Source organism: Pseudophryne corroboree, chromosome 10 (genome assembly GCF_028390025.1).
Source record: "Pseudophryne corroboree isolate aPseCor3 chromosome 10, aPseCor3.hap2, whole genome shotgun sequence".
Taxonomy (NCBI): Eukaryota; Metazoa; Chordata; class Amphibia; order Anura; family Myobatrachidae; genus Pseudophryne; species Pseudophryne corroboree.
In genome coordinates this window covers 262,030,255-262,041,253 of record NC_086453.1, presented here as the reverse complement: position 1 = coordinate 262,041,253, position 10,999 = coordinate 262,030,255, and the positions used below count along the sequence as shown (strand labels likewise).

The 10,999-nt window shown below is 40.7% G+C and overlaps 1 pseudogene; it reads left to right on the top strand.

The window, feature by feature from the left end:
• The first annotated feature begins 346 nt into the window (after positions 1 to 346).
• On the top strand, positions 347 to 465 carry LOC134967057 (5S ribosomal RNA; annotated as a pseudogene).
• The last annotated feature ends 10,534 nt before the right edge of the window (positions 466 to 10,999 follow it).

The following is a 10,999-nucleotide window of genomic DNA, read 5'->3' as shown; positions in this document are numbered from 1 at the left end:
TGAGCTCAAACAGGGAGCACTGGCAACCTTACTGTTACATTTCAAAATTCTGTTACTGGGTTTGTTGCACTTAGGTGAAGAATTCTTCACTCTCTATCATTTGTTAATGTGTATACATAACAGTAACTCCAGTTGTAATAAACTGGTATGTATATACTAATTTGCATGCACAGTTGATTGGCACCATTATCGGCTTTTCATCCTTTATTTCTTTTTCGTGGACTCTCACCACTGATTCAGGGGTGACCCCTGTCTAACATTGGCAGCAGATCCATCTTTATCTTTCTACCAAATATTTAGTGAACTCTCATCAGTGATTCCAGAGCCCTCGCTGTCATCCGCAATCCTCTACTATCATACCACACTGTAAACGCCCGAAACCGTCCGATCTTGGAAGCTAATCAGTGTCAGGCTGGGTCAGTACTCAAGTGGGTGACCATTGAGGAATACCCGGTGTTGTAGAGCTTACATTGGTCCATCACGCTCTGAGTCTAACGCTGACAGCAGATTCACACTGCTATCTTTTCTTCACCTGTTCTATTCTTTGTTTAATCAGCGAGCAAATTACCACTACAATTAGATTTGGCACGGTCATAGGACCAACCAGCTGAGGCAGCCCTAGAATCTTCCTTAGGCGTTATATTTCATTTATCTTTCATGGCATTCCTTCCAGATTTATGCAATCGGGACCAATTATGCTAATTTTAGCATTGACCTGTTACTATTTGTACAATTATTTACATATTATCAGTTTGTGTTACTGAGGATCAACATAATAATTTTTGTATACATTGGTATGTCACCTTATTTGACGACTATACACCCTTTTATTCTATGATGCTAATAAAAGTTATATTTTATATCTAGATTTTCTCCGTATTCTAATTATATAATATCTACATTATTGTCTTAATAGTAAAGAGTGCGCCCACAAAAGAGTCTCTTTTTTCTCCTCACTGTTTCCTAATAGTAGTACTTTGCCTGAAAGTTCAGCTCCCAAGGTTAAGAAACCAATCTCTGATTTGAACCCAGCCTTGCTGGGAGGTACCATCAGTTCAAACAATGTTTGGGGAATTACTTTGGTCAGACCTCAAGAACTTTGTAAAAATAAGAAGAAGAAAAAGAAATGATTATTGACTCTTGCCTTGAGATATTAAAAAAAAAGTTGTTTCCCCCCCCCCCTTGTCTTGTGTCCAGTGGCCACCGTCAAGAGGGGGGCACTGTTACAAGCTGTTGCCTCAGCTTGTTTCTGTTTCTTATCTTTGTATGTTTATTCCAGTGTCAGGTTTATTAATGTATACCTTGTTTTGGATAACCAGAATTTTGGGGTCCTTTGACCCCTCCTCAAGGGGGGGGTAATGTTATGAGCCACGGCTGTGGCTCATTCCTGTTTTGCATTTTGGTTATGTATTTTATGTTATACTTCTGTTTATGTTCCACGTGGGTGTCATGGGGTGTTCGGAGCTCACCCTTAAGGAGAGGGTACTGTTATGAACCACAGGTAGTGGTTCATTCCTATTTTATGTTTATAGTTGTCTTGCAGGCCAGGATTTCCCATTGCTCTGGTTTAAGAATACTCTGCCGGTGGTGAGTCTGTGCAATTGCAGCTTGTTCCCATGTGTTCAGCCTCACCTGTCTGTTGATTGCACCTCTCAGTTGTGCAGCAGGGCAGCTGCACGACATAATTAATTAAGACTCTCTGTTATATTCTGGCACAGTGCAATTCACAGACGCTGGTGATATTTCCAAGGTTCCAGAGTTCTTGAGTTCTGAGTTAGTCCCTGCCAGTTCCTGAGCTCCTGTCTAGCAGTGTCTGTCTAGCTGCTTCCAGTGTCGGTTCCTGTGTCGGTTCCTGTGTCAGTCCCAGTGTCGGTTCCTGTGTCGGTTCCTGTGTCGGTTCCAGTGTCTGTTCTTATGTCCTGCCGTGAAGCATTCCTGTCCAGAAGTCCTGTGGCTTTGTCTGTGCCTGGTCGAGTATCTGGCTTCTTGGTGTCCACCGGTCTGTCGTTTGGGATTCTGTCTGTCCTCCAGTTCTGAGAGTCTGTGTCGGCTACATTGGGGGTTCCTGTCCGTTTGCCAGTATTTGTCCCGGTTCCGTGAGTAGCGGCTTTGCCGCGTCCGTCGGCCTAGGCCGCAGTATTCTTTGGTTATAATTTGTTTCTGGTGTCTTGCAGAGGGTTCTGCTTGTGCTGTCACCACCGGTACACAACGGTATTGTGTCGGCGAGTGGACAGCATTTCCTTTGTTGTTCTTTTCCTTTGGCGGCGTGCCGCACATATATTTAGGTTTAGGGTTGTTAGTAGCCCCTAGTCTTCTGTTTGTTTTAGCTAGAGGTCCCCTTGTTATTATCCTGTCTCGGTTCACGCCTTGTCTCAATCTAAGACCTGGGGGCATCGGAGTTGGGCAGACTTAATACGCCCTTCAAACGCGGCTGCCGTGGGCCCAAGAAACCATAGTCACTCAGGCGTGAACTGACCACACGGGTGAAACAATGGAGGTAGGGTGCTAGGGGCTATTTCCACACCACACCTTGTTTCAGCGTCACGTTCTGGTGCTCAGGACTCACTACGCAACATCTCCCTTGTTCTGAGCACCAGGAACCTAACATTTATATACACCTCATACTGTATGAAGCCACTTTGTAGACACAAGAAGCTATCCATTCTGTGATTCTGCATCTTACAGTGTAGACTTGCTACTGGATTCGTCTCTTCGGCCGTATCACCCATACAAGCCCTTGAGATACATTCTGCCGCTTCTGCTGACTTCAAAGTCAAGTTGTTGCTGTCTTCTACTTTTTCTACCACAAACTTTTTCTACTGAAGGATCATCTCGCTGGTATAGTAAGCGCAGTAAGTACAGGTCATTTGTACATTATGCAGTATGCCACTGATTTCTGCATTTACAGTATACACTAATGCTACGTCCAGTTACATGGCAGTTACTGTAGGATCTGATTGGCTGGTACTTTGGGGAACATCTACTAAGCAGTGATAAAAGTGGAGAAGAAAGCCAGTGGAGAAGGTGCCTATGGCAACCAATCAGCTGCTCTGTATACTTTTATAGTATGCAACTTATTAATGTTACGTTAATGCTGATTGGTTGCCATGGGCAACTTCTCCACTGGCTCACTTCTCCACTTTTATCACTGCTTAGTACATGTTACCCTTTATCTCCTACCACTTTATCTCCATCCAAGGCTTAGTAAATAGACCCCTAAGCCCCCTGCTGCTACTGCACTGTATCACACTATACCTCCCAACATGACCCTCTGCACTGGAGGGACACAATGCTTTATTCCTGGAATAATTAAATTACCTGTGGGGAACTACAGTGTACTGTAGTTATTTGAATATGAAAGTGTTTCACCAAAGGTGATGGCTAGCATTAAGAGGGAAGTCCAGGAACACAGCATTCTGTACAGTATACTGTAGGGGATACAGTAGCTGCCACCTCTAAATGTGAATCTACTGTACCTAAAAATGCTGCCTTTAATAGTAAAATAAACATGGGGGAATACTGTACAGTATGTGTGTCTGGCACTCTGGGGGCATACTGTACAGTATGTGTATCTGGCACTGTGGGGGCATACAGTACATTTATCTGACACTGTGGGAGCATACTGTTTGTGCAGGGCTGGTTCCACACCTAGTGGCGCCCAGTGCGAAAGTTTCCACTGCCCCCCCCCCCCCTCTTCTCCCCCCCCCTCTTCTCCCCCCCAGGCAAAACAGTTAGGCAAAAAACATGGGGAATGGCTTCATAGGGGAGGGGCATGGCCACAGTTATGCCCCCAGATTTGCCCCAAGTAGTTGTGCCCCCCAGTTGATTTTCCCCATGTAGCTGTGCCCCCTGTAGCTGTGCCTCCTCACTGTGCCCCCTGTTGCTTTGCCCCCAGTAGCTGTGCCCCCTGTTGCTTTGCCCCCAGTAGATTTGCCCCAGTACTTGTGCCTTCTGTTGCTTTGCCCCCATTAGTTGTGCCCCCTGTTGCTTTTCCCCCAGTAGATTTGCTCCCTGTTGCTGTGCCCCCTGTAGCTGTGCCCCAGTAGTTGTCCCCCCTGTTGCTATGCCCCCTCTTGCTTTGCCCACAGTAGTTGTGTCCCCTGTTGCTTTGCCCTCTGTAGCTGTGCCCCCTGAACTTTTCCCCTAGTAGTTGTGCCCTCTGTTGCTGTGTCCCAGTAGTTGTGCCCCCTGTTGCTTTGCCCCCAGTAGTTGTGCAGCGATTAAGGGAAAAAACTGCACTTCTGGGCATGCATATGCAGCACAATGCGCACGCGAAGTACTTTCACAACGGGCGATGTCGTTTCACACAGGTTCTAGCTAAGCTTTTCAGTCGCAATGGCGGACGCAGAGTGATTGACAGGAAAGCGGCGTTTCTGGGTGTCAAATCACCGTTTTCAGGGAGTGTTCAGAAAAATGCAGGCATGGCTGGGAGAACGCAGGGCGTGTTTGTGACGTCAAATCCGGAACTGAATGGTCTGAAGTGATCGCAAGCGCTGAGTTGGTCTGGAGCTACTGTACTCTGAAACTGCACAATTTTTTTTTGCTGCCGGACTGCGATGCATTCGTTCGTACTTCTGCTAAGCTAAGATACACTCCCAATGGGCGGCGGCTTAACGTTTGCATGGCTGATAAAAACTGCTAGCGAGCGAACAACTCAGAATGAAATCCAGCCGGTAATTGTATAAATATATTTGTATTATAAATAAAATTTTACATTGGATACTAAGCGCAGTTCCTATCTGTTTTGTTTTGTTCTATTTAAGTGGTGGCAGAGGAACCAAGCCCCAGGAACGTGCGGCTAATATCCAATTTAAACATCAGCGCCCAATTGTGTGTTTTTCTTCTTTTTTATAATATAATTGGTTTGATTGAGGCAGCTTTTGTTTTGTATTATTGGGTAATAATTAAAGGTAATTCATTTAGAATTTTAGATTACTGTTATATATAGAACTCACAAATCTTAGGAGCAATACTAAGGAAATAGACAACGTATTTCTGTTCGGTTCTAACAATATTGATATTGAGAATATTGGTACTGACTGAATTGGTCTTTATTCTGTTTTTGGAACAATGTCCATGCTTAAATGTATCTCTCAGAGGATGGAGAGACGAGATACTTATATAAAAGGTAATAAAAAAAGTAATACCATAATGGAATTACCGCAGGAGGATCTCACACAAATGCACAGATTGTTCAATAACCTTGAGCATTTGTGCATTGCTGAGACCAAACATTGGTGGGACCAGATATCGTTACAAAAGTATTTGGACGAGGGTCTGGTTCCTAGAGGCTTAAGAATTTTGAAGGAATCCACATTTAAAGAGGACAAAGGTTTTTCGGAGGAATGGAACAACATATTAGATGGTTGTTCCAAAGATCTGATGAAAATTTTAGTGAGATATAGAGAACGTAAAGTAACTGAACTACAGATAGAGATAGAGAAAGTACATACATCACTCAAAATTTATGAGAAATTCGAGGAATATCAAATTAGAGATGGGAAGGTGAATAAAAAGTTAGAGGAGTTTGAAAAATCCTTGATAGAAAGAAAAGAGCACAAAATGGAGAGAGATGTTATGGACTATCAAAGAGAAATTACTAGAACCTATAATAGAAGACCTAGATATAATGAAAAAGAAAATTATCATCAAAAATATTGGGAACAATTTGATAGACCTAAATCCCAGTTACGTCCATATTACATAAAATCAAAGGGTAGGGGTAGGGGGAGGGAAGAACGTATAAACTCCATGGAAAAAGGGAAAAAAGAGAGAAATGATTTGGTGTATAAAAATAAATATCAAGCATTGGACACAAGGAGAGAACGAGGGGCCATACCGAAATATGGGAATAGACAGTCTCCCAAATATTCTGAAATAGATGATGATTATCAAATCACACCTGGAGAACCGTTTTTTTTTAGGTGTGAACAGGTTTCAACCACAGATAAGGTGGCAGGGGTCACAGGGATTAAGAAAAAGGAGTCGAAATTTAGAGTCAGAGGATGTAGAGGGGGCAGAGGGAAACGAAATAAAAACACCTCGCAGGAGGTAAAAAACCCTAGGAGAAATAAAAGTTCAGGAAAAGGAATATTCAACCTTTCAAGCAAAGTTTTAAGTTTGGATGAAATTAATATCCTTGAAAAAGGATTGAATTATGCTCCAGTAACTAGACCCAATCTTTTTCAACTCTTTGTGGATTTGAACCGCTATGTGCGGATGTTAAGTAGAAAACGCTATTTTGCATTGAAACAGCTAAAATCTTTAAATAGTCAGGAGATTCCTATATAACTATCTTAGAATCATTACAAAGAGAAGGAGGAGACAGTCAGGAGAAGGAAATGCCTATATTTGATATTAAACGAAATCCCTTCAAGAGACAGTCAGACTTTTATCCTTTGAATTATAAAGGCCCATATATAGAGAGCTTCTATAAATCTACCCTCGCTAGTTTTAGAGAGTTATGTAAAAAAGCAGAGGGTCCACTTTAATTTGACCCCTGGGGAACGCAAAGCGCTAGGTTTATTACAAAAAAACCATGAAATCATAATTAAACCAGCGGATAAGGGCGGTGGAGTTGTAATCCTAAACACGACAGATTATGTGACGGAGTGTCACAGACAATTAGAAAATGAACAGTTTTATAAAAAATTGGATGTCAACCCCACCGCCCTTTTCCAAAGGCAATAAGCAGATCTACTCGATTCTGCTCTCATGGACGGTGCTATATCTAAGGAAACATTCAATTTTTTAAGTTGTACACATCCCATCACAGCCACGTTTTATTATTTGCCAAAAATACATAAGTCACTCATTAATCCACCAGGTCGACCTATTATTTCGGGGGTTGGATCTTTAACTAATAGTTTATCATTTTTTGTGGATCATCACTTACAGGGGCACGTAGAGAGTCTGAGATCATATATAAAAGATACTCAACATTTTTTGAATTCGATCAATAAAATACAATGGAAAAAACATTATTATTTACTTACTTGTGACGTTGAGTCTCTGTATTCAAACATTCCACATGTTAAAGGAGTGTCAGCGATCGAACATTATTTAAAACAAAGTGATATATCAGACTCTCTCCGTGCCTTTTTGTTGGATTCTATCACATTTATTTTAACACACAATTATTTTGTTTTTGATTCCCATTTTTATTTACAGACACGGGGTGCGGCTATGGGTGCCAGGTTCGCGCCGAGTTTCGCGAATCTATATATGGGGGTCTTTGAGAATACCCATGTGTGGGGACGCGGTCTTGGCGTGGACCTGGTATACTATGGCCGATATATAGATGACTTATTTATTATTTGGGGTGGGGATTTAGAATCACTTAATAATTTTACAACGTCATTGAATGATAATGAATTTGGCTTAACATTCACGTACAAATATAATAGCACGCATATCAATTTTTTGGATATAGACCTGTCCATAGTAGGAGAAAAATTGGTTACAAAAACCTTTATCAAACATGTGGATCAAAATCGTTATTTGGACTATAAAAGTGCGCATAAGCGTGTCTGGAAGGACAATATCCCCAGGGGTCAATTTGTCAGGTTGCGTAGGAATTGTATAGAAATTTCCACTTTTCATGCACAAGCAAAAATATTGATGAATTCATTTTTAGAGCAAGGCTATCCACAGAATTTGTTAGAAAAAGCCCTAATCGAGGTGGTAAAGATAGATAGAAAAGAATTATTGATACCTAGAACTATGGAAGTAAAAAATAAGGAGACCATAAATAATAAACAAAAAAGTGGCCTTTTTTCGACAAAATATAATTGTTGTGCACAGCAAATTGGGCATATCATTAAAAAGAATACGTCCATGTTATTGTTGGATGAATTATTAAAAGCAGATGTGGACCCTAGGGGTACGTTTATATTTAGAAAGGCGGAAAATTTAAAATCAAAATTGGTTGTTAGCCACTTTGAGGATAAAAATGTATTTAAGACAGAAAATACATGGTTACCTAAAAAACCTTTTGGTTTTCATAGATGTAGCAAAATAGACTGTCTATCATGTAGCTATCTCCCCCGTAAAAGTGTAGAATTTCAGTAGTTCATTACAAAAGAGAAATTCCAAATAAAAGAATTTATTAACTGTATGTCCACATACGTTATCTATTTATTAACATGTATTTGCGGCAGACAATACATAGGTCGCACTACACGAACATTCCATGTGCGTTTTATGGAACATAGACGTAATGTGAGAAAGAATGCGCAACATCCAGTAGCTAATCACATAACTCGTTGCTGTAAAGGAAATTTTGAGGGGGTTACTATGATAGCCATAGAACAAATCAAACAAACTAAATGAGGGGGAAATAAATATGGACTATTATGTAGGCGTGAAGCTTACTGGATCTTTCAGTTAGACACTATGCTGCCAAATGGACTTAATGATACTGTGGAGCTAAATGGGATTTGAGGGATAAGTAGGACTGTAAGTCATTATGGAGTAATATTAATTCTAATTGTTGGGAATTGGGATTATGGAGACAAATATTTATGTTACGGGTATATGTTTATATATATATTAATAATTTTTTTGGGGGGGGGTTTATGGGTTCTTCTGTTGAGGTTCGAATCTATATCAAAAAAGTCTATTGTGTCCCATACATTTATCAATACATTAGAGGTAGGATAGAGAACAGGTGAATTAAATAATTATAAGTAAATGAAGAATATAGAGATTTGAATTATATAAGCGTGTCAATTGATGGGAGATAATTATGCAGATATTTAATAAATGGAGACCTTGTATATATATATAAATAATATGAAAAAAGTATATATAAGGTCTCCTTTGGAGGAGATGGATATTAGTGGCATTGAGATATATATATTCTCCATTTATTAACAAAGGAATAATGAAAGGTGTTTGTATGTGTATGTATACGTTTATTTAGGCATAAGGTAAATGGTATGTTTAAAGTAGTCTTAGGATTTGTAGATCTTTGCACACATGGAGATATCCGTATAGGTGATTCTATAAAACCAAATATTTATAAAGCGTTCCGTGGGGATGCTATGAAACGTCTGGAGTATAGGTCACTGCTGACATTGATAATGAAGCTTGATTTTGGATAAGTGTCAGCGGAGTATCTCTCTGTGTTCTTTGTATATTGGGAATGAGGCTTGGAGCTCGACGCATGGCGTGTGTGCGGTAAATTGAAGAGAACAGAAATACAAACGGCATTTAAGCCGGATAGGTATGGTGAAGCTCCATACACACTGAGGAAGCCGCCGACAGCACATTGAGGCGGTGAAATGCGTATGTGGAAGAGAAGAGAAGATAAGTGAGTTTATACTAGCCGGCCGGCTAAGCGAACTATCAAATGATCAATAGGCATACTCTGTATAATGGCTTATTAGCTCAATAATCAGCTCGACATCCGGACATCTGGACCCCAGTGCTAAGGGGGAATAGGGAGAGTGCTCCCAGATCTGAAATATATTGCAGCCTATATTACATCCAGAGACAGCCTTGGGATCACATGGTGGATGAGACGGCTAATTTACTAGCTTGCTATAACCACAAATCAATACCGCATTTGCTGATGTATGGGACTGATAAAATTGAAGACGGATATATAGCGTAATCCTGCAGATAAAAAGGGACTATAAGAATATTTGAATCCTCACCGTTATATATATTTTCCAATTTCTCGTCACGTTACACATTGCAGGGACGCCTGCAATGTTATAGGAGTTATTTAAAGAGCAGTGTCATAATCAGCAATACGGATATGTGTGCAATGTGTGCATTGAGTTTTTAATTTGTGTTTTTAATTATGTCAAAAATATATACTAATTGTGCACTATAGTAGTGTTAGGAATTTTCATGAGTATATATATGTTATATTATATTTTTATGAAATCCGGCCGGTAATTGTATAAATATATTTGTATTATAAATAAAATTTTACATTGGATACTAAGCGCAGTTCCTATCTGTTTTGTTTTGTACTCTGAAAATGCACAATTTTTTTTTGCTGCCGGACTGCGATGTATTCGTTCGTACTTCTGCTAAGCTAAGATACACTCCCAATGGGCGGCGGCTTAACGTTTGCATGGCTGATAAAAACTGCTAGCGAGCGAACAACTCAGAATGACCCCCAATGTGTTTGATACAGTAACTACTGTACAGGAGCCAATGTGTTTAATTATTTTTCCACATTGACAGTACTCCAGGCAGACCAGGGCCAACCGCGCCTTCCGGCTCCCACCTTCACCACCACCAGACCAGCGTACATCGCTGGACCCTCAATGAGTAAGCTAAGTCAATAGGCTGCAGGGAAGAGGGCTTTGGCTAAGTCACCTTCAGGGATGGTTAAGTTTAGGCATCGCTGGTGGAGGTTTAGGATAGTCTATGGCAAGAAGGGTTAGGGCTAAGCTGTGGAGTAGTTTTTGGGGTTAGGCTGCAGAAAAGGTGGGATAAAGGTAGGGAGTATGGTACTAAGGGGGTAATTCTGAGTTGATCGCAGCAGGAATTTTGTTAGCAATTGGGCAAAACCATGTGCACTGCAGGGTTGGCAGATATAACATGTGCAGAGAGAGTTAGATTTGGGTGGGTTATTTTGTTTCTGTGCAGGGTAAATACTGGCTGCTTTATTTTTACGATGCAATTTAGATTGCAGATTGAACACACCCCACCCAAATCTAACTCTCTCTGCACATGTTATATCTGCCTCCACTGCAGTGCACATGGTTTTGCCCAATTGCTAACAAAATTCCTGCTGCGATCTACTCAGAATTACCCCCTAAATACTGTATACTGTGTTATGCTTTTCTACCTCAAAAGTTACTGCCGGACCTGCTGCTTTTGCTAAGTAAAGGGAACAATGTGTTTGCTTACTGTGGGGGGGCCAATGTGCTTTATTCTAGTGGGGGTGAATGCTTCTGTTTGATCACTGTTGGAGACAATGTTAATGTTGTGTCCAATGTGTTTGATACAGTCAATACTGTACAGAAGCCAATGTGTT